Source organism: Anser cygnoides, chromosome 2 (assembly GCF_040182565.1).
Source record: "Anser cygnoides isolate HZ-2024a breed goose chromosome 2, Taihu_goose_T2T_genome, whole genome shotgun sequence".
Lineage (NCBI taxonomy): Eukaryota > Metazoa > Chordata > Aves > Anseriformes > Anatidae > Anser > Anser cygnoides.
Genome location: NC_089874.1, coordinates 113,842,479 through 113,863,147, shown reverse-complemented (window position 1 = coordinate 113,863,147; position 20,669 = coordinate 113,842,479). Strand labels below are relative to the sequence as shown.

Genomic DNA, 20,669 nt, shown 5'->3' with positions numbered 1-20,669 from the left:
TAAACAAAGTGCTCGTGGCCTGTAATTGTATTCTCCGGTTTAAGTTTTCCTCCTCGAAGGATTTTCAGCCATTGTCTCCGTGTTGAAGCAGCTTCATCTGGGCAAATAGAAATAGAATGCAATAAAATGCAACAGAAATTCAATGGGAATGAGCTTTATTTTGTGTCAACAAGACAAAATAAATCCCACCCGGTGCTGAGTGTCAGTGCTGTGTGCCCAGGTGAAGGGCTGAGGCTGGAGGAATTAAGGTCCCTGCCCACAGTGCAGACAAAGCCGCAGTTCAGCTCCCCGTGTCAGTGAACCATAAACCAGGGACAACCTTGTTTAACATATCACTGAATCTGATTGATATGTTAATATCATCCAAGTTCAAAGCAACACGTCCTGGCAAGATAAATGCTATTTTTTCTTGTAATTTACCATTTCCTTCTTCCGTAAATCCAGCAGACGAAATAACAATGGAGAGGGGGAAGGGGGCTGGGTCGCCCCGATCATTTTAAAAACTAAGAATGCTTTGGCAAAGTCCCCCTAACCTGTTACTGTAAACATCAGCAGTCCTGTCACTGTCTCGGCCCGTACAAATACGTTGGTGGCGCCCCACCTAAACCAGTGAAATATGTACACAGTTCAGACATACAAGTTAAATCCCAGGCAGCAACAATAAGGAGTAGGAACCCGAGGTCTTTTCCCAGGTTTTATCTTTTGCAGGCATCAGTGCTGAGAGCGTAGTAATGCGGTTACTAAATCCTTCTCAGCCCGAATTCTGCTTCCTCTGTTTGTGTGGCACTTCCTCCAAGTGTTGTGGCTGGGGCAGTGGAGCTTGGCTGAACACAATAGTCCTGGGCCAAGACTGTTGTCACCTGTCCCTTTCTGTCTGTTAGTTTTTGACCTGCTACACCTATGTTTGAACAGGAAAGCTTGTGGACAACAGCTCCTTTAAAAAAAAAAAAAAAAAAAGGATAAATTACATTTAATTTAATCTTTTTTTTTCTTTCTTTTTTTTTTTTTCTTTCTTGTGTGGTCAGACCCATGGTTTTTCTCCCATTGAAATCTTTGGCAAAATTCTTCTTCAAATTTTTATTCATTTATTTATTTATTGGAGACGTGACCAGCGAATGCTTTGCTGCTTGGGAAGCCACATGCTCGTTTGATGCTTGCTGTACCAGTGGCTATTTTGGAACTGTGGGAGAGAAGCGTTTAACATAAAGTCTTCAGTGACTTCAAAGACGCTGCTGGCATGATTCAGGGCTAGCACACATTTAAAGACTCCTCCTCGATCTGGATTTGTAGTTTGAGGGATGAGAACCAGGACGAGAAGCCAGGCTGTAGCTCCGTTCTCTTAGGCTGCCTGAGAGGGCTGAGAAGTAGCTCTTACTCAGCCAGATGATATTTTACACTGATAGATTTCCAGCTGATTAGGAGACAGGAAAAGATTAGTCAACACTTCTCCAGAGCACCCACTTAGGTTTTGTTGCGAGGCGTTGCAAATAATCCAGGGGCTCTATGGCGCTGCTCAAGTTTCCTGCTGTCCAGATTTCAGCTGGGTTTTTGGAGTGTAAGGAAGGAGTATTAGGTGACCAGCACAACGAATTGACAGGCTTGAATAAGCTGTAAGGCAGCGTGAGGTGCCAAAGTGGTGCTTTGGACAGTATTAAGGGATGGACTTAATCACACACCAGTAAGTCCCAGCTGTGGACACTTCTCCAGCTGCATGAGGAGGCGTGAGCCAGTCCCTGGGCAGGGGTACTCCATTTTGCACCAGACGAGGCTCTTCCTGGCTGAGCTGGTGGCATCTCCAGGGCTTTTATGGGGCCTTCTTCCAGCCAGGGAAACGGCTGGGGGATTCACATTTACCACTTGTGTCCTGGGCTGAACTCTGGCAGAGAGGCACCCAGGGTACTGAGCCATGCCTCATCCTCTCGCTCAGGGGCAGGGGGTTCATCACGGGGGGACCGGCGGGCAGCTCTGCTGAGCGATGGTCCTTATTAACGCTGAGATGATTGTCTGTGTTGCTTGCAGTGGGAGGGGGCACCCTCCTTTCTCGGAGAGAACTGCTGGCAGTTGGTGCTGCTCGGGGAAAATGTAAATAATGACAAATTTCCATCCTACCATCCAAGAAAGACAGCATCTTGTTGTACATTTGGTTTGGTGCACTGCAATTATAGTCGGTATTCTGGAACGTTATTGGAAAAGTTATTGTTCTTTCTAAAATGTTAAGTCAGTTTAATGACTAAAAAGTTAATAAGGGTCTTGTTGTTCTTATTATTCATTTATTATCCAATTACTTCATAAAATTGGATCTGAAAATGTAAAATGTATTTTTATGGAATAACAAATGCTACAATTAAGTTTTAAAGAGTAGATTGTTTTTATATTCCTGTGGAGGATATTAAAACTGAATTAAAAATATTAAAAATAGAATCTGAAAATGAACAACAGCATTAGAAGGGAATGAAAACAACAAAAGAATGAAAACAAGTTAATGACATTGTTGATAGTACACGGGCATTGAAACGTTAACCCTTTCACCACTGCTGTTGAAAAAGTTCCCTGCCCTCACCTCCCCAAGGACCTGGCTTGGCCCCCGCAGGTGTCCAGCTCACCTCTTGCTTGGGGTTACCCACTTAGTGGCTGCAGGACACTGCAGAATTACAGCAGTCCACGTCTGGTCCTGGTCCTGCACAGCTGTAAACCTGAAGCAACCATCATCATCAGTGGAGTTGCGCTGGTGGAGATCTGGTTTCAGTGTACGTAAGCATTACTTTGAAATGTAATGCACTTTACAGTTATTCACCATTCTTTGATGCATGTAATAAATTTCTAGTTAAAAGGATCCAGTTCCATATACAGACAATACTTTGTTGACCGGCCAGTCTGTAAGAAATGAAATAAAATAAACATACAGACATTTCTATGAAGTGGAGTCAATTCATTTTTCTTGAAGTGACTGTGAACTGAAGTCAAGACCCTGCTGCAAGAAGGTTGGTGTCTTTTACACCTTGTACAACAAGACTCTGTCCTGTTAGGCTCAATCAGCCAATGTATCTTTCTTGGTTGAGAGCTCTGTCATCTTGACTATCAAGGCAAAACAAAAAAAAAAAGGGTGATAGGAAAACTGATATAGAAAGCATAGTGCTTAGTTTTAATAATCTGAAAGCACCACAATGTATCTGAGCAAATCATTTGAGAAAACTCATTTGATGAGATTGACATTTCCTGCAATGAAATGTTTGTGAAAAGATGGACTAGTTTTTTTCCATCATTTGAAATGAATTGTTTTTGAAGTTGTTGAGCTTCTGCATGAAAATGTCTGATTAATAAACAGCTTGCAAACAACGAATGGTCTATAGCCGATAGTGGAAATCTGCATCCAATCAGTGTCAGATAATTATATATTAGGTTGGTAGAAAGGGTACAAATATGTAACCACAAAAGAGAGCATGGCTTTCAAACCATGAATTTTAGCTGACAGTCCATGCCCTTTGTTTGCCAGCAGCATGTTCAAATTTAATATTTATTTTTCATAATATTCAAAAAAAGAGGAAAAATAGAGGGTAGTGTTATACAAAATGAAATGCAACACGTAGCTGTGAAAACATTTGAAATTAAATTTGACTTTGGATTCAAATATGAGTGTTTTCTGAGTTCGTTCTCCTAATAGGCTTTCTAAGACTTCATGAAGTAGTTCAAACTGAGGGAGTGAAACTTGCTCATGAGCCTGTTCACGGCCTTACATTCCTTAAATATTTGCATTAGAGGGCAAGGTGATTTCTTTCTGCATATGAATACTTTTATTAAATCTTTCAATGTTAATGGAAATTCATAGTTACAAAGGGGAGTACACAGATTTACATGTGTAAAAGGTTGCAAGTATTTGTACTCCAAATGTATTGCTTTTACAATTAATACGCTCATTAATAACAGAGGTTACTCTGCTACTTTGCCAAGCTCATCTCTCTCTCTCTCTCTCTCTCTCTCTCTCTCATTTTTTTTTTTCCCCTCAAATATTACTGGTACAGGAATGAATGCACATGAAAATAAAGTTTCGCGTGATTAGGCCTATGTCTGGAAACAGGTTAAACGTTTCTTTGCCATACATCATAAATAATAGCTCTTTATTGTTGCTTGCTCTGGTGGCAGCTGAGTAATTGTATGACAAAATATATGGCCTTATCTTCTGTGGAGGCCATCAGCACTGTAATATTGTCCCCATGAACAGAAACTTTCCATTGGCATGCTGGTATTTCATTCCCTCAGCATATGGGCTTATAGACTTAGACATTTCCTAATAGGACAGGAGATAAAGGGTCCCAAGGAAAAAAAGACAATGAACTCAAGGGATGATCTTGTCTTTTGTCTCATTATAACTTCTTTTTTAAAAGGATGCCTTGCACACTGATTTTGTCAAACCCATCGCCAGCTAATAAATCGCAGTAGCATACAGTTTGGTACAGAACTTGCTATAAATATGTTAGGTAGATTTTTGTTGAAAATTCTGAGCTCAGTCCAAACTTAAAACATAATTTATTCATTCTCTGCAGCTGTTTTCACATACTTCTGGTAAACTACACAAAAAATGTGCCATTCTGTGACCTTTATCTGCTTTTCCCTGGTATTTCCTCTTGTCTCTTGGTGAAAACGGAGGCTAATGTTTTGCAGTCTGTATTCAGGATGACAACTGCCTTCTAGTTTCTCCTATCCCACTCCAAATCCTTTTCCTCTTTTATTAAAAGGACTTTGTGAAAGAATGATCCTAATGAGCCTGTACATAAGGGATCACTGAAAGATTACGAAAATACCAGAGAGATGGGGAGAACAAGAGAAGAATTAATGAGGGGCTTGAAACCCCTTTACTCACCGTGGATGAATCCTGAAATGTCGCTGTGCTACCAATGAAGCAGTAATTTCAATTTCCAGTAATGCTAAACATGGGGTTTTCTCCTTTCCTTAAGGGACTTCAGCTATGCCCGGACCAGGGAGGCCATGTTACCCACTCCCAGCTTATTACAGTGAGTTTCCCATACACCTGTGATGAGCAGCTGCCCAGTATTCTCCTAGGAAATGGACTATTTCAAAAAGATTGCCATGAAACATCCTTCAATCCCCTGGCATCACATGGGAAGTAATAGCTTCAAATTATTGAACTCTGATTTCATTAGATCTTTATTAGATGACTTTGCTGGTTGCTGTAACTCAGTAATTTAAGTACTCTATGAAACAGTTGCCAAAATGCTTATAAATACCTACAAAAACCTCTTTCCTCAGCTCTTTGTCATGATAGCCATGGATGATGGTCCACCATGCTAGGGCAGAAATCTGCTAGCAATGCAGATTGTACTGCCTTGCTCACTGGTAATGGAAGTGGACAGCATATAAACCTCCCTGCTTGAAAATAGTCTGGCCTGGTGAGCCCAAATAATCTTTCAGACCTCTCTCCTGGATTCCCTCTAGCCCTTGCTTGAGCAGTTTTCCAGACTTTGACAGTGTTCATTCAGGACAAACAGTGTAATATTCAGACTATGCAAACCCCTCTCAGTTACCACAGCTCAAATATTTTCTTTATAAAACCTTTTTTATTTTTTTTTTCTTCTTTTTTTCTTTTTTTCCCCCTTGGTTCTCTCAAAGGGACTGAAATTGGACATATTAAAACTGTTCTTCAGCTGAGGTGTCTGCCTTATCCTCAGCCTGACTGCTCACTTCCTCTGCCTCTGATCCTGAGCAATATCTCAGACTTATCTGCCACCCTCTTCTTTTTGGTCCTTTCAAGGTTTTTCTCTCCTGACCCATTCCTAACTCTTTCCTCAGAAAGTCTCTCTTCCTCATGTGCTTTGTGCATGATGCAAGTCTCTGTTACCAGTTACAGGGTCCCTGGTGTATGGGTTTTCCTCATCTCATAGCTAACTCTGAAATGCTCAGAAGGACCACGAGCAAAATAATTGGGGTGTTCAGACTCTGAGGACAGGACACCCCTAAACATAGTGGAAGGAAATTGCAGAACAAACCTGGAGATTTTTAGTGGCAACTTTAAAAAAAATATGAACCTAACTCTATAATAAACTTTAACAACAAGCTGCAATGCCTAGTCCAACCCCATCAAAAAGCCATAGCATGAAACATCCAGTTCACTGCTGCCTTTCTTTCAGAATAAAAAAGAATCACAAGCGTCTAAAAGCCGAAGGAAAGAAATGGCTATAATATAATTCTTCCTGTGGCTGGTTTCTTAATTCTGAATTATTTTCAGAAAAATTCTGTTTTGCAATAGAAATTGATCCTCAGCAGGAAATACCATTTTGGGATATTTTTGCATGTTTACTGCCTCTACACTTAATCCTACTCATCTGTGAGGCTGTATTGCATTTTTTTTTATTTTTTTTTTAACCGTGATAATTCATTGGGAAACCTGTAGCTGGGAAGAAACATCTCAAACCTTTCCATATCCCAGTCCTTCAGATGCTCACCACCACAGTGACGTCCACTCCTACAGCAGCAGGGAGGTTTTGTGATGTTGAGGAGGTTGAGTAGAAGTGCATATTATAGTCAAATACCTATCTGCATAAGAACTTGAATTAAGTTATCTTCGATTCACCTCAGTTTTTGTCCTGGGATGGTTGCACTGGTTGGTTGAAGGCCTGGGTTGCAGCTGAAACTGAGCAGTGTAAGGTGTTTCATTGACATATCCCTGGACGTAGTCTTCAACTACGTAGTCCCTAATGTGGTTTTGGCCATGACAGTTATCAGGCCTCCTTCAGGGATGTGAGCTAAGGCTGTTGTTGTGGGCAAGGTGGTGTGGGCAAGGCCACGCTTTCCTGAAATGGTGTGTGAATGTGAGGAGCAAAGACATTTTGACAGAAAGGCCACATACCTGCCAACCATGCTCCAGACTGGCAGACTCATTCCGCCATGTCCATACTGCAAAAGCCTTTCTGATGCTGCAATCTTAACCACAAAAAATAAAGTGCTTATTCCTTTTGGAGAAGACACACTTCCTATTGCAGTTCCCTTCACCCTAAACCCTTTCCCAATTTCTAACATCACCCCAAGCTTGGGTTCTTCACTCAAGTTACCCTTTGGACTGGGGGCTCAAACCAAGAGCGAAATTTGCAGCAGCAGTCAATAAAGCAGCTGAGTCCTGTCAGAGGGTCCATCTGTCTTTTCAGAATAACTTTTGTATCACAGTTTAAATAAACTCCCTGAAGGAATTGGGTCTCCTCCAGCCTCACCATCAACTTGACAGGAAATAGAAAAGAGCATTTTCTCCCACTCACACACTCTCTCTCTCTCTCACATTTTCGTTTCTGTAGTATTACTCAGTCCCTGATGGAGCTGTTTTCCCATGTTGTTCGGCAGGTCAGAGTTTTCATCCAACAAACAAGAGGGAAGGGGTATAAACACACTCTATTAATCAAATGGCCAAAATAGAAGCAAAACATCACTTAGCTCCAAACAACCCACTATGATTCAAGAAATCTCCAGCCCAGGCTTGACCAGGATTACACTTTTAAAGCAAGCTGAAGGCACTCTATTTTGCTGTAAAACATATCCTGGTCAGGAAGGCACTGACTAAACAAGATTTACTGTGTTTTACTCTGGAATTATCTCTCATTAACACACTGAAAATAATTCTTGTTCAGACAAACCAATGAATCTAGACACGAATTATTCCCTTCACCTCACATCAAAATTGTTCTAGCTTTTTGTCTTTAAAAAGACAAACTTAAAAATCCAGTACAGACCCCTTTTTTTTTGATACAGGTAATATCTCTGAGAACACTCATCAATAACAATGGGGTCAAAAAACAAAAGTTCATGTTTTGAATATTTCTTGTACACACAAAAAAATTTGCTGAAGGGAATGATGTTTATATTCCCTGACCACCAGGTATGGATTCAGAGGAAGTTTCAAGTGCAAAGAAGTCACTAAATAAGAACCTGCTAAGGGAGACTGATACACAGAGGAGGTACCTAAGGAACAAAACTAATCTTTGCTTTTTTTTTTTTTCCAGCCCTATAGAAATGCTATCAACTAAAATGACATTTGATTTTTTTCCTGTAGTATTATTATTAGTTTCCAGAAACTGAGTCAAAATCAAAGCCTTTCAGTTTTAAATGAATAAAGCCAAATGAAGTTGTAGTCCCACTTCTATAGAATTTGCAGCAAAAGGAATTAGCAATGGCCCTGCTTTCCTAGTAGGACAGTAGGCAGCTTTGAAGTATGGTAGATTATCTGCCACAAAATTTCAAAATACACTCTAGTCCATTTCACTGAGTGCTCTATTTGAGCAGTCAAATACCCAGCTCCAACTTTGTCATCCTCTGAGAACACTGCTTTGCATTGTCAATAATACGTACAAGACACAGGTTGTCTCCTTTGTGTTTACAGATTTTGTAAGCTGTGGTGGTGATGTTATGAGGGTGGCAAATGATGGGAAGAAGTACAGACATTCACAGTATCTACTGATCAGCTACAAGGCTGGGTGACAATCAGAAAGGACTGAGCTAGCCAGAAAAGCCCTCTTCCATAGTTTCGGTGTTAAAGATAGCATGAACTGGGCTGTTGATGCACAATTTGACAGGAGAGGACTTTGGATCTCTGGGAGATGTAGCAAATTCCATAGTTTTACTGTAGTGGTTTTTGTGTGTGTGTGTGTAAGTGTTATCCTGCCTGGGATCTATGCTTAAGCAGAAGTGGGTTTGCCCCAGCTGCAGTCTGCTGACAGTAACTGTAGCTGGAAGTGGCCCTAATAACTCAGCTTACTGAATCAAAATCTTGGTGAGTGCTTAACAGAGCTACAGACTGAAAGCCAGAGAAGCTAGATGTACAAAGAATATAAAATACAGCCAGTAATACAAAATGCACAGATATCAGTCAATATATTAAATTCTTTGTCCTTGAGGTCCTAGGCCTTCATAGTTAGCAGAGTAGACAGATGTCCGTTCTCAACAGAGATAGGACAAGCTGCTTTTAAGCACTATTATTTTTGGCTATATGGAGCTCAGTTAATTAATTGGCAGGTTTTTATGGTAATCCAGCTAGCAGTCTGTATTTCAATGACACAACCATCCCTGATGATTAAAAAACATCTGCTTTGTACTGAAGCAGAGAAGAGTTGGAATGAATCACCTTCTCCTTTCTTAATGCAGTTAATGGATTTGAATGAATAATAGTGCTTTTTTTGCTTTTTTTTTTTTTTTCCACTGGAATATGCTATTACCCAACTTATTGCTTTTTGCTGTATTCAGCATTTCCATAGTAAGAGAGGTTGGAGACATCACTATTCCATTTCAAATAATAATCCTCCCAGGTGGGAGTCACTTATATGACGTTTTAAATTAGTGATGCTCCCCAACTACATATATCTCTGTCTGTTTACACTGGCAATGAATTTGACCATGTCTTCCTCAGCAGATAAGGTAAGGGCAAGAAAGTTTTCTACCTTTGGGGTCTTAGGTGAATGCCCTGCTCTAAAGTACACTGATGTTATTGGAAAACTCCCATTTGCCTGAGCAGGTTTTTTGATCCTTTTGAATGGCCAAAATACAGAGGTCACACATTAAACTGACTTGAGGACTGACTGACTTCCAGACCATATAATTGTCCCTACATATGTGTTTCCAAATTGGATCAATATACATTTACCTTGACCTTGATCTTTCTCTTTGGAAAGACAACTTTTAGAGCCAGAAGTCCTGACCCTGTGAAGGATTTACTAATGACGCTGTCTCAGTCTATAAAAATTCCTGATTTGGAAATCCCATCGGGAAACTGGGACCCTGAGCAATGTCAGTTGCTCAATCTGTCTCACGCCAAAGGAGACAATAGGATGAGGCATCTTCAGAGCCTCTAAGGACAAGACTCGTCTCTCTAAGTTTCCTTATTTTGGCTGTGTTTCAGTTTAGGTGAGACTTACTTAAATATTAATAAAGAACAGCATCTAGCTGCAAATTTCTAAATTCAAGATTTGCAAAGTTGGGCTGCAGCAAGACAATATTTTACACAGAATAGGCTCCTAAAATCAGTGGAGTTCCATCTAGGTGCAAGGAGCTACCTCACACCTTGTGTTGTAGGGACAAAACAGTATGTTTTGTATACATAAGGAGTTTTTTTCTTGATCCAATGGAAAGAACACCTTTCTGTCCCTCAGATAACTTGCTTTCCATTATTAGCCTGGGGAACCTTCCTCCCCAACAACCATAACTTGTACTACTCACTAATGACGTTTCAGGAAACACTACATTAAATAGAGCAAAGCAACATGGTTGTGCAATTCACTTGATTGAATGCACAGGGATAGGAATCCAAGCCAACCCCCCCCCTTTGGTCTGAAATCCACAGAGCAGACAGAACTCCCTCTCCATGCAGCGTCTCCAGATTCCCAGGCCTGGCTGAAACCCTTCTTCTGATTTATGAGTAATGAGCCTGCTGCTGATTCCTAAGACGTCAGCTTCCAAACAGAAGTGCTGTTGGGCACTGCACTGTATCACATAAGCTAGACAACACCTAGGCAGACTCTCAAAGGATGCTTTCATTGGGATGAGAAACTATACGGTGATTGAGTGCTCTCCTGTCACTGTCTTCTCTTCTCTCGCTTTGCACAGTATTTAACCTTCGAATTTAGACTTTCTTAAGTTTTTGTTTTAAAGAACTTGTCGACGCTCGGAGTGCACAAATGTATGAAGCCTAGTGGTGAAGGTGCTGGTGAGACTGATTGATGCAAACGTCTGGTTTTGAGGAGGGGAGGAGGGAGGGAGATTCCTTTAGTTGTGCTTAAAAGAAACAAACTTAAAAACAAGACAGGGAAGTTGAGTGGAAGTTGAGAGGTTGAATGCAAGCTGTGCCAAGATTTGAAAAGTTACAAGCTAATGCTGGTACTGCATGTTTTCTTAATGACTGAGGAATCAATCAGCTTTTTTACATGGAGCTCCCAGCATAGAGACAGTGTAAGTTAATGGTGTATTATAAAGTCAATGAAGTGATTAAAAAATGAATCAATATTGGTCTTTTAACCAAAGAAGTAGAGAAAAAAGTCCTGAGGCATGTCTTTACTGAATCATTCTTTGTCAAAGGTCTTTCTTAATTGAACATCAAAAGATGTCTGGTTAATTTCTGCCTACTGTCCTCTGAACTTTATTTCTGAGTGTAAGGCTGAAATATAGGTTGGAGCTCTACTACCTAGCTGCATCTTGCACTTGTATATACATGTGAGCACGTCTTGGCCATCTGATGAACATGCTGTTAGAGCTTGCTTCCATAAAATCTGTTTGCCTCAGTGGGCTTTCATGCTTGTACCCACTTGGATGTTAAAGCAGCTCCCACAAATGGGTGCCCATCCAAAAGGAAATAAGAGGCTTCAAGTTAAACAATTACTAGTCTGACAGCTGTGCACTTCACAGGGTATCACTGTTCAGAAACAACTAGGTAGGCTCTGACAAAGCTGAGACATCTCCAACACAGCTCAGAGATGTACCTTATGGAGGTGCTACCTGATGGCCAGGATTGCCCAGACCAGCAGCAGAAGATGTGTGACTGATGCCCTCTGCCCCCATGACAGGGTTCAGAGCAGGCTGAACTGCAGTTTACAGCAGTTTCAGATACCTGTGCAAGGCACTGTTTATTTTGGTGCACAGCATTATGCTGTCCCAATCAATGCTTGTCCAAGCAGCACTAGTGCAGTTAGCTTGAGATGTTAAAGCAGCTGTACTTTTAAGAAACAGGAATTATTTATGCTAGACTTGAGGAACATTTCAATTTTTTGTGCTGCTAATGGAGTATCAGAGTTGCCTTTTGGTATGCTTTATTCATAAACTGGTCTGGAGACAATTTTTTTCTTCAAAGTATTTTTAAAAAATGAATTGTTTGTAGTTCACATGAAGTTGTTCCTCCTCCAGGCTATACATCAGTGCCTCACTATGCACCAGTTACTCCCTTAATTTACAAGCTGTGGTAGTCATTGTGTGTTACTATGTTTTTAATTTATTTATCTGGGAAAGATCCACTCAGTGTCAATGTCTTTCCTCCCTTGCTTCTTGCTAAGATCCTGCTTTTTGTACATATTACAACTGGAATATAAAGCAGTCAGAGCGAGTTGCCCAGATTTTGAAAGCACTTGTCTTCCACAGAAAATTCGCCTAGAAGAGGGACTGAAGGAATCACGTGAAACACCGTGTTGCAAGACACAATTTTTTAGTTAACCGGGACAGGAACAACTTCATGTTGACTGATCTGAGTTAAACCTATGATTTTGACAGAGTTTGATATTCCCCATTCAACTTGCCTTGAATGTGTCTTCCTCCATCTATACAGATCATATTGAGGTAATTTAACATCTTATTTAATACCACTCCTCACAGACATGCTCTAAAATGAGCTTAATTTCTAATGAAGACCCATTACTTTCTGTTCCAAGATCAAAAGCAGGTTTCAAACAGCTTTGTGAAATCTGCTGTGTTGGTTGTCAAATGCTAACCTGAACCCCGAATCCTAAAACCTTCCACTGGCTGATTAATTCTGGCAGAAATTTTGTTAAGTTGCTTTTTTTTTTCTCATCCAAGAAAAGCTGCATTTCTGCATGGAGGGGGGTGACCCATGCCAGGTCTCATTCTGATTACAGGCACACAACATGCCCTTTGATGTGCACTTACTCTGCACAGTGCGAGGTAAAGCTGACCGACCTCTTGTTTTGTGCATAGGTAATTTATGCACTGCCTCTGGGAGCACACAAATGACAGGACTTACATGTGTGAACCCTATTTGTGAATGAAATCAAGTGCAAATTTAGAGCAGATGGGTTTTTGACTTATAAGTGATAGAATTTATGGCCAAGATTTAAGAAAAAAAAAAGGAAAAAAAAAAAAAAAGAAGCTTGAAGGTAGTTTCCCAAATCTGCTCTTAGGTACCCATTATAAAACGTGATTTATATATAACATAAGACCCTCTTCCCCACACTCCTTACTAGTGCTTCAAAAGGAGGCTGCTTGTTTAGGTGCTAGTTACATGCCTAACTAATTCATGGTCTTCTTTAAAAATAAAATCTGGCTGCATGGCTAAGCCAACAAAAAGCCCAACAAAAGGCACTTGGTTTGATTATCTCATCAGTGAACTGATGCCACTCATGTGAAGGGAGAGGTCAGCTGAGGAGAGAGGTAGACATGGATGCTTGCCCAAAGTGAATGGTGGGGAGCCCCAAGGGGCAAAATGAGGGAGGAGCTGCCATGATCATCGTTCTCCGCCTAAAAAGGCTACCGTGTGTGGTGAGTTGGGATTTGTGGATCAGGGCTGCCCATTTCCACTGTAAATGGAGGCTGTACAGATGCATGGCTCCTCTCTTCTCTTGAGACTCACCTCTGCTGGACTCTCCTTGGCTGAGAGCTCACTGGTGTGAGCACAATCCTCCTCCCAGATCCAAAACAGTTCTGGAGTATTTATACTTGTGTGTGATGGGAGTTTAGCCTAACCCTTTGCACGTCCAAAATCAGAGGGGCAAGCTGGTCATCCTTGGAGGTTGTGGCTGCCCCTTCTAGCTCACTTGGTGGGTTGTACACACTTGCTGCCCTTTGGTCTCATGTGCAATCGCCAATACAGTGTAGCAGTATTGGCAGTAGAGGTGAGCCACCCTTAACTAGTGCAGGTCCCAACTAGGGGCTCTTCAGAGTTGTAGGTTTGTCCTTTTTTTGAATTTTCCTTGAACTTATTTGGTGAATATTTCCATAAGCTTTGGACACAAATTTTGTTGTATTGTAAGCACTATACATAGAGAGGGTGTTTTCCCAAAGTAAGTGTTTAGAGAGCACGGGGAGTTTTGATTTCCTCACTCTTCCCCTTTGTCTTCTGGTTCCCTTCCTCTCTCTCCCATCTGTTCACAATCGGGCAAGGTGCTCTGCTGCTGTCTTTCATTGCTGGGCTCTTGTGCTGCTAGCCGCCCTCCAGGACCTGTTCACAAACAACAGTAAAGCTGTCCAGGACAGCTTTGTGAATCCTATTCCTCCTAAGTAGTTTATGACTTCCCTTAAGCCTGTGGAAATGCTGGTCTGCAGAGAAAGCATAGTGGCATGCTGGGATGTCCATTCACTGAGGGATCCCTGTCATGGTTATTGATGATTCTTTATTTGAAAAAAGAAATAAATAAAATAAAATAAAATAAAATAAAATAAAATAAAATAAAATAAAATAAAATAAAATAAAATAAATCCACCATAAGGGCAGAAAAAAGATCTACTGGAACAGGGCAGTCCTGCTTGTGCCGCTGACTCAAGAACATTTGGTATGTATAAACTCAAATTGGTACATAATAAAATCTTCATAACTGAACACTGTGTGAACAAATATGCTTGGTATCCCTAAAGGCCAGTCTTTGAGTTCCTATCCTTCAGTCTTTTTGTTTGACTGTGTCTTCTATCAGCAATTAAAAAGATTTTATGCTATTTTGAAAATACCATGTCTTAAAAACAGGCAGGCTTTTTTTTTTTTTTTTTTTTTTTTTCAGGACATAACGTGATTCCCTGTTAGACTAAGCACTCACTGAAGTGAGCAGAGGGTTCAGAAGGTTATAGATACTCTACAAATGCTAAGGGAAAAACAGTGCAATGTCTTTTATTTCTCATCCACCCTTCTGTAAGTCCGACTACCCTAATACTATTTGAAAATCCCAGCCTGAAGGATTCACAGCCCTGAAGCTCAACACAGTCGAGGTGTTATCCTGTTACTGTTATTTCTGTGGTTACCTCCCTTTGTGTAACACAAATTTGTTATATTTTGCATTAAGTTACAGCAAGTTCTGTGGGCCGAGGTTGTGTCCTACTATGCAAAACTCAGAAGAATTTTTTGGCTTTAACAAATGCACTGCTGGCACTCATAGCACTGCTGTGAGTATTCTGGAAAGAGACCAGTCATCAGAAAGGATGCCCTTCCCAGAACTGACATGTGGTTTGCACCTTTCTCCTGAGCACTTGCTTGACTCGGCATTATAAATGATGTAATTCCCTGCCGAGGCCACTAAGGCTGCTTTTTGTCCTCCTCTCTAGCTGTATGCAGTGCTTGGATGGAGAGCAAATTCATGGTGAGATGTGGTGATACATCACCATACACGAACACAGAAAGTACAGCCTGCCTGCCCAGTGCATGGTGTGGATGCAGCCACGTGCATAAATGATTCAGACCCTTCTTTTCCCAATAATATTTTTTTTTCCAAATAATTAAAATGTTTCCCAATAATGGAAAATTCTGCCTTAATCCCAAGACTTCTTGTCATTTGCCTATGGCTACTCTGATGACAATCTGGGCAGAGGAACCCTATGTTATGTGTTGTGGTGAGGGTTCAGCTGCTGCCTGCCTCTGTAGGCTGGCAAGCAGCAAGTCTGAAAGGAAAAAAAATTAGTCAAACTTGACAATCAGCACCTGATTTCAGCCCGTATGCCAAGCTAAATCAAGGCTATTTCAAACAGAGGGACAGAGTATGCATAGTTTCATGTCCCCTTCCCTTCTCTTCCAGACAACGTCCTCAACAGCACTTAGAGATTCAGAAATCATAAGCCGAAATCAGAGGAGTGATATAAAAATTTGCTGAAAATTAAACAAAAGATCTAGGTTTTCCTTGCCATCTAGCATGCAAGCAGCTTTACAGTTATTCTTTTACTGTTCTCCACAATCTCAGTGGGTAGGATTATTATTATTTTTTTATTTCTTTGTTATAAAGCTGAGATTCTCATGTGGTCAAATCAAGAGATTGCAAGAACCAGAGCTTTAAGAAAAGCACCAAATGTTAGTGAAGCTTGTGATAAAATTACAAGAACTGGAAGTCTTACAGAATCCCAGCTCAGAAGAGTGTTTAACTTAAAAACTGAATAAATGACAAAGGCCTATAACAGCTAATGCATATGAAAAAGTTCAATAAGATTGTGAGCCATTTCTGTTCTTTTGTTAGCAACAGAGCCACATAGCAATTTCCGGGACTGTAAAAACATCCTAATAAATTTTCAGTGTTTCCTTGTGTAGAATGAATCACAGAAATGCTGCTAGCCTTGAGTAGGTTTAGCATTCAGATCAACTGTTCGAGAGAAAAGTCAGCTGAATCAGTGCGTAACTAGAGACGGGCTGTAAATCACGGTCACGGACCGTACAGGATGGAGGGCTGTTTAACAATGTCACCCACAGTAACTTCCCTTCAGGATGGAAGCAAGGCCTTCATCCACGATGGGAAATGAATGTCTCAACCAAAGGAAAGACTGCACGCTCTCGCTACGCCGGCTGGACATGGTCAGTGTTTGACTGAGAGAAGCTTAGGAAACAAGAAATAACGCTAGGGATCCAGCAGGCTCATTGACTTTAGCAGCAAAATTGCAGTACGCCATTGCCACATTCAGGAAGCACAAGGTCTGTCTGTCCTGCAGCCAGCAGTAGTGGGGATCTTTCCCTTCTCAGTAAGACTGACAGTTCACCTGAACTGCCCATCTTCAAGTTCCTGTCTGGAAGCAGTTGATCTTGCTCGGGTTGGCACTGAAAATGCATCCTTGCAACGTCTTCAACAGCTGTGGTATACGCCAGGGCTCTGGCAACAGGAACAAACCTGAGCAGTAATTCAGCTCACTGTAATCAGCAAGAATATACTGCTATAACTGGGATGCCCAGGAGCTCTAATTTGGCTTTGCAGTATTTGCAACCAATCTTGGAGGCTCCTTGGGAGAGTTGTCCTTTTCATATAGATGGTAAGAAGAAGATAAATGCCTTTTGGCAAGAACATCACGTCTTCTCGGTACTTCCTTTTAAATACACTAATGACACAGGGTGGGCCTTGGGAGAAGTTGTAGGTTGAGCCTTTTGCTGTTTCAGCTAAAAAGGGACAATTGTGGGACACAAAGTTCCTGCAGGCAATGGGAATGGGTGGAGGAAGAAGTCCTTCGCTGGGTAAGAGGCAGTCCTTTCTTCCGAGGCCAAAGCGGGAGCGCGCACCGCGAGGCAGGAAGCAACGCCAGTGGTCATTTGCTTTTCCGAGAGACCTGCCAGGCCCAGGTCAAGGCAGGCAGAACCAAAGGAGGAAAAGCTGGTGGGTTGCTGTGGGGGGATCCGGGAGGAAGGCCAAGAAGGAGGGGACCACAGGTAGGGATGCCAGATGGAGCAGGGGAGGGCGGGTGCGCGGCGAGGAGCGGAGGCTTGCCCTGAGGCCTTCTGGCGAGAGGGAGCGGAGGACAAGATGGAGGGGGCAGTCTGCGAGAGACACCGAGATGAAACCAGCGACAATTGCGCTGAGCCGGAAGGACTTTCCAGTAACCAGGAAAAAAAAAGCATTCCAGGTATTTCATGGGCTGAATGCGTGTGTGTCTGTGAATCCTGACCTCTTTACTCACCCACCTCCTGCACACTCCCCACTAGGTGCCAGTATTGGAGCACATACCTGCACAAGCGCACCAAGAAGGCAGAAAACAGGCTGTGTAGTTAAGACTTTGCAAATATATTTATCTCTATACACACACACGCTGCGTTCTGGGTTTGCATTACTCTCTGAATATATAAACTGCACAGAATCGCCAGTAGCATCTATAGCCATGTCCAGGGGCAGTATTGCATCTGGTCATACATGGGACCCCAGGCTGCCATGGCCTTCGTGTGGTGCCTACTGCACCTGGGCACTGCAAGCCCCATCAGCTGGAAAGCAACTGCACTGCATTGCATTGCTACTTATTGCCAGAAAATATTTCTTTGTCATAGTGTGGCTTTTTCCAGAAAACAACAGCCAGGCTTGGGTTGTTGATCTTGGGTTTGGGATTTTTATTATATTTTTTAAATTCATGTGGCAACAGGTATAGGTAAATAATTTTGCAAATTGCTTCCACACTTTAAAGTGTGTGCATTTGCAGTGCAAAGCGGGTATCACTCTGGATGGAGGGTGACTGCTAGGTACCTGACAGAGCCTCCAAACTGAGCCATGGGGGCAAAAGAAATCCATGTTTCAGATACTTTTCAAGTCCCTCCAAGAGCAAACTGTCATTACACTCACCCCCTGCATGTCCTCTGCACTGCAGACTTAGGCAGAAAATTAAGGGAACGAACAGTGACTGAAGTCATAAAGAGGACAATACTGTGTCACAGACCACCATGGGAACAAGCAGTTTCACGAAGCTCTGGTGCTTGTCAAGTCTTAAATCTTTTCAAAAAGAGGTTAAGTCTCTTGCCTTGGTTTCTCTGCTACCTGTGCCAAAATAAATAGAATGTGCTCAACTGAAGAAAACAAATACTTGAAAATAACAAAAAATCAATAGTACCCTTGTTATTCAGTAGCAGGTATACAGATCTAATCTGACAGACTGTATTGAAAGTGTAAACTGAATGCTCGCAAACATGTATTAGCAATGTCAAGATGAAATGTTAGCTTGAATCTTATCAATTCAGTTTATAGAACAGGGAGGCACTACCAAAGTACAGTTTACCTGCAAAACCTCCTGTTTTAGAAAGAGTTGTTCTCAATACAGCGAGCGAGTTTTTAAAAACGTTTGGATTTCAGGTACCCTTCTTCATTACCAAGAAGCTTTTAGTATTGCCTCAACCTGTCAACCTCCCGAGTCGGGAAGAAATATGAATGGCAAACCAATTTGCATGGAGACACTTAAAGGAGTCTTTCATTCTTGGCCTGGTGTCGTTATTCCCATGGGCAGAAGACAAAGAAATATACAGCTAAGGAACAATTTCACATGAAAAATACATCCCTTTGTCCAAAAGCCCTGAGATGTGTCATGCTGTTATGGAGCACATACAGGAACTGGCTGTGCCCTTTTGTACACAGCTGGCCTTTAGGCTCCGTGCAGTCTGCAGCCACGGGCCCCACTCGTCTGAGGGAACTATGAATTTAACGAGATGCTCAGCTTTCATATTCCAAATGTGGTTATATTCAGCCCTTTTCCTCAGCAAATGGAAATATCTAAAGGAAGGTTTTATTTTTCCTTTTCCTTTTTTTTTTCTTTTTCCCTAGAGTTTTAAAAACAAGAGTAAAATGTAGTCTTCCATGGTTGCAACATGGGTGAGGAAAATGTAATCTCAGAGGGATAGAGAAAAGTCTTGCCCTGGTAAATCCGATATGCCCTCAGCCCAGGAGGCCTCCAGCAGTGGTCACTATAATCTGCTTTGTAGGGAAAGTACAGGATGAACACATTTTTACTGCTCCTCTGTTTAAACTGGGGAAATGGCATCCAGGACTGCAAATATTAAAGGAGGAATCTGTCCTATTATTTTTGGAGCAACATCCTCTCTGAAATGTGTAAGTCATCAGAACAGAATGAATCCAGTGACTCAAGTGCAACATAGATGAGTATTTTCAGCAAGGAAAAGAAAATGACTCACCAGGAGTTTTGGGTTAGGGGGAGTCATGACAAGGGACTGGGCCTTGTTTTTGAGAGGAGAACTGAGAGTAGGATGTCTCCTGTGTTCTCTTCTTGTAGCTGGTTATGGCTGAGACTGGGTTGTCACCTGGAAAAGGTTGCTCAGTATGATGTGCCAATGGAGAGAAAGCCAAGGGGAGTTGAATGTGTCATCTACATTTCCAAGGTGGTCTTCTGCTGGTGTTGGCAGTGGGGCAGAGCTCCCAGAGGTCTCTGTTGTTTGGGAAATGCACAAATAGCTGTGCCATCCCTTGGCATCACGCAGGACAAGTCCTCTTCTGTGTCTCCTGGTGAAAGATGGCCTGGGCCCGTCGGTGCTCTGTTCAACCCAGAGCCAGCACTGCCAAAACTTCAAAGAGCCCCTGCTTACTCTGTTTGCTGAGCATCAAAACCAGATCTGAAACGGGGGAGATGCAGATGACAGGTATGCACAGTGCTCCATTACAGGCACTTCGTTTGGGTGGCTAAATCAGGATTGTTGTCCCTGATTAGGGAGGGCTTTTCTCCCAAGGCTCCCCATCTCACCATGTTTGGGGGTTTAAGTTACATGCTCTGAAGGACGGCACTCCCTGCCTTGAGTACTCAGGGATCATAAGGAGTGTCACCATCACAGTTACCTCTTCTTCCTGATCTCCACCAAAACAGGGGCCCACAGGGTGTACTTCCCATTTTATAAACAGGACAGGAAAGTTTCTGGACTTTCTGTAACCAGGCTTATCTGATTTGGATTCTCTGTTTCAGTGAAGGTTAGTAAATTATTAGTTTTACTTGTAGAAATTATTCCCTAAAGGAGAGCTACTTTGAAAGCCAGGGAGTCATCTTTTTTTTTTTTTTTTTGGTGAAGACTGGAGGTTATTGGAGTCTCCAGCTTCGCTTTGTGGAAACAAAATGCATCGTGGGTACAGCTTAGCTCACGGTGCCTATAACTACCTGTCCATACATGGAGACACCTAAGTTAGATGTGAATATTAATGTTGCCATATCTGCTGCTGTTTCTGACAGACAGCATGGGCTTTGCCACTTTTTCTGTCTCCTTGGGTGTGTCTTGCCCTCCCTGGGATCCTATGGTGGAACATACTCTGCTCTTGGTGGTTGACTTGGCTCTGCGCTCCTGCAATGGGGCAGGCACAGGCCTTCCCTCTAATCCTCTCTTGGGAAATTGCATGACCCTTGGAGTGTGCATGCAAGTGAGAATGTGAACACCCTGCCCTGGAATTTTCATAGGACAGAAAACGGGCTAAATCAATTAGAGCACAAAAATGCAATTGGTTTTGTGCGAATCTATTTGCAAGATAAGAATTATCTTC

The 20,669-nt window shown here is 42.0% G+C and overlaps 1 long non-coding RNA gene across 1 annotated transcript; it reads right to left on the bottom strand.

Moving 5' to 3' along the window:
- Positions 1-201: 201 nt before the first annotated feature.
- LOC106037568 (uncharacterized) lies at positions 202-6,087 on the bottom strand. Its single transcript, XR_001208103.3, has 3 exons — positions 4,859-6,087; positions 2,604-2,874; positions 202-2,067 (listed from the first exon to the last, which is right to left on the bottom strand). It is a non-coding gene; the product is annotated as an uncharacterized lncRNA (long non-coding RNA).
- Between the last annotated feature and the right edge of the window lie 14,582 nt (positions 6,088-20,669).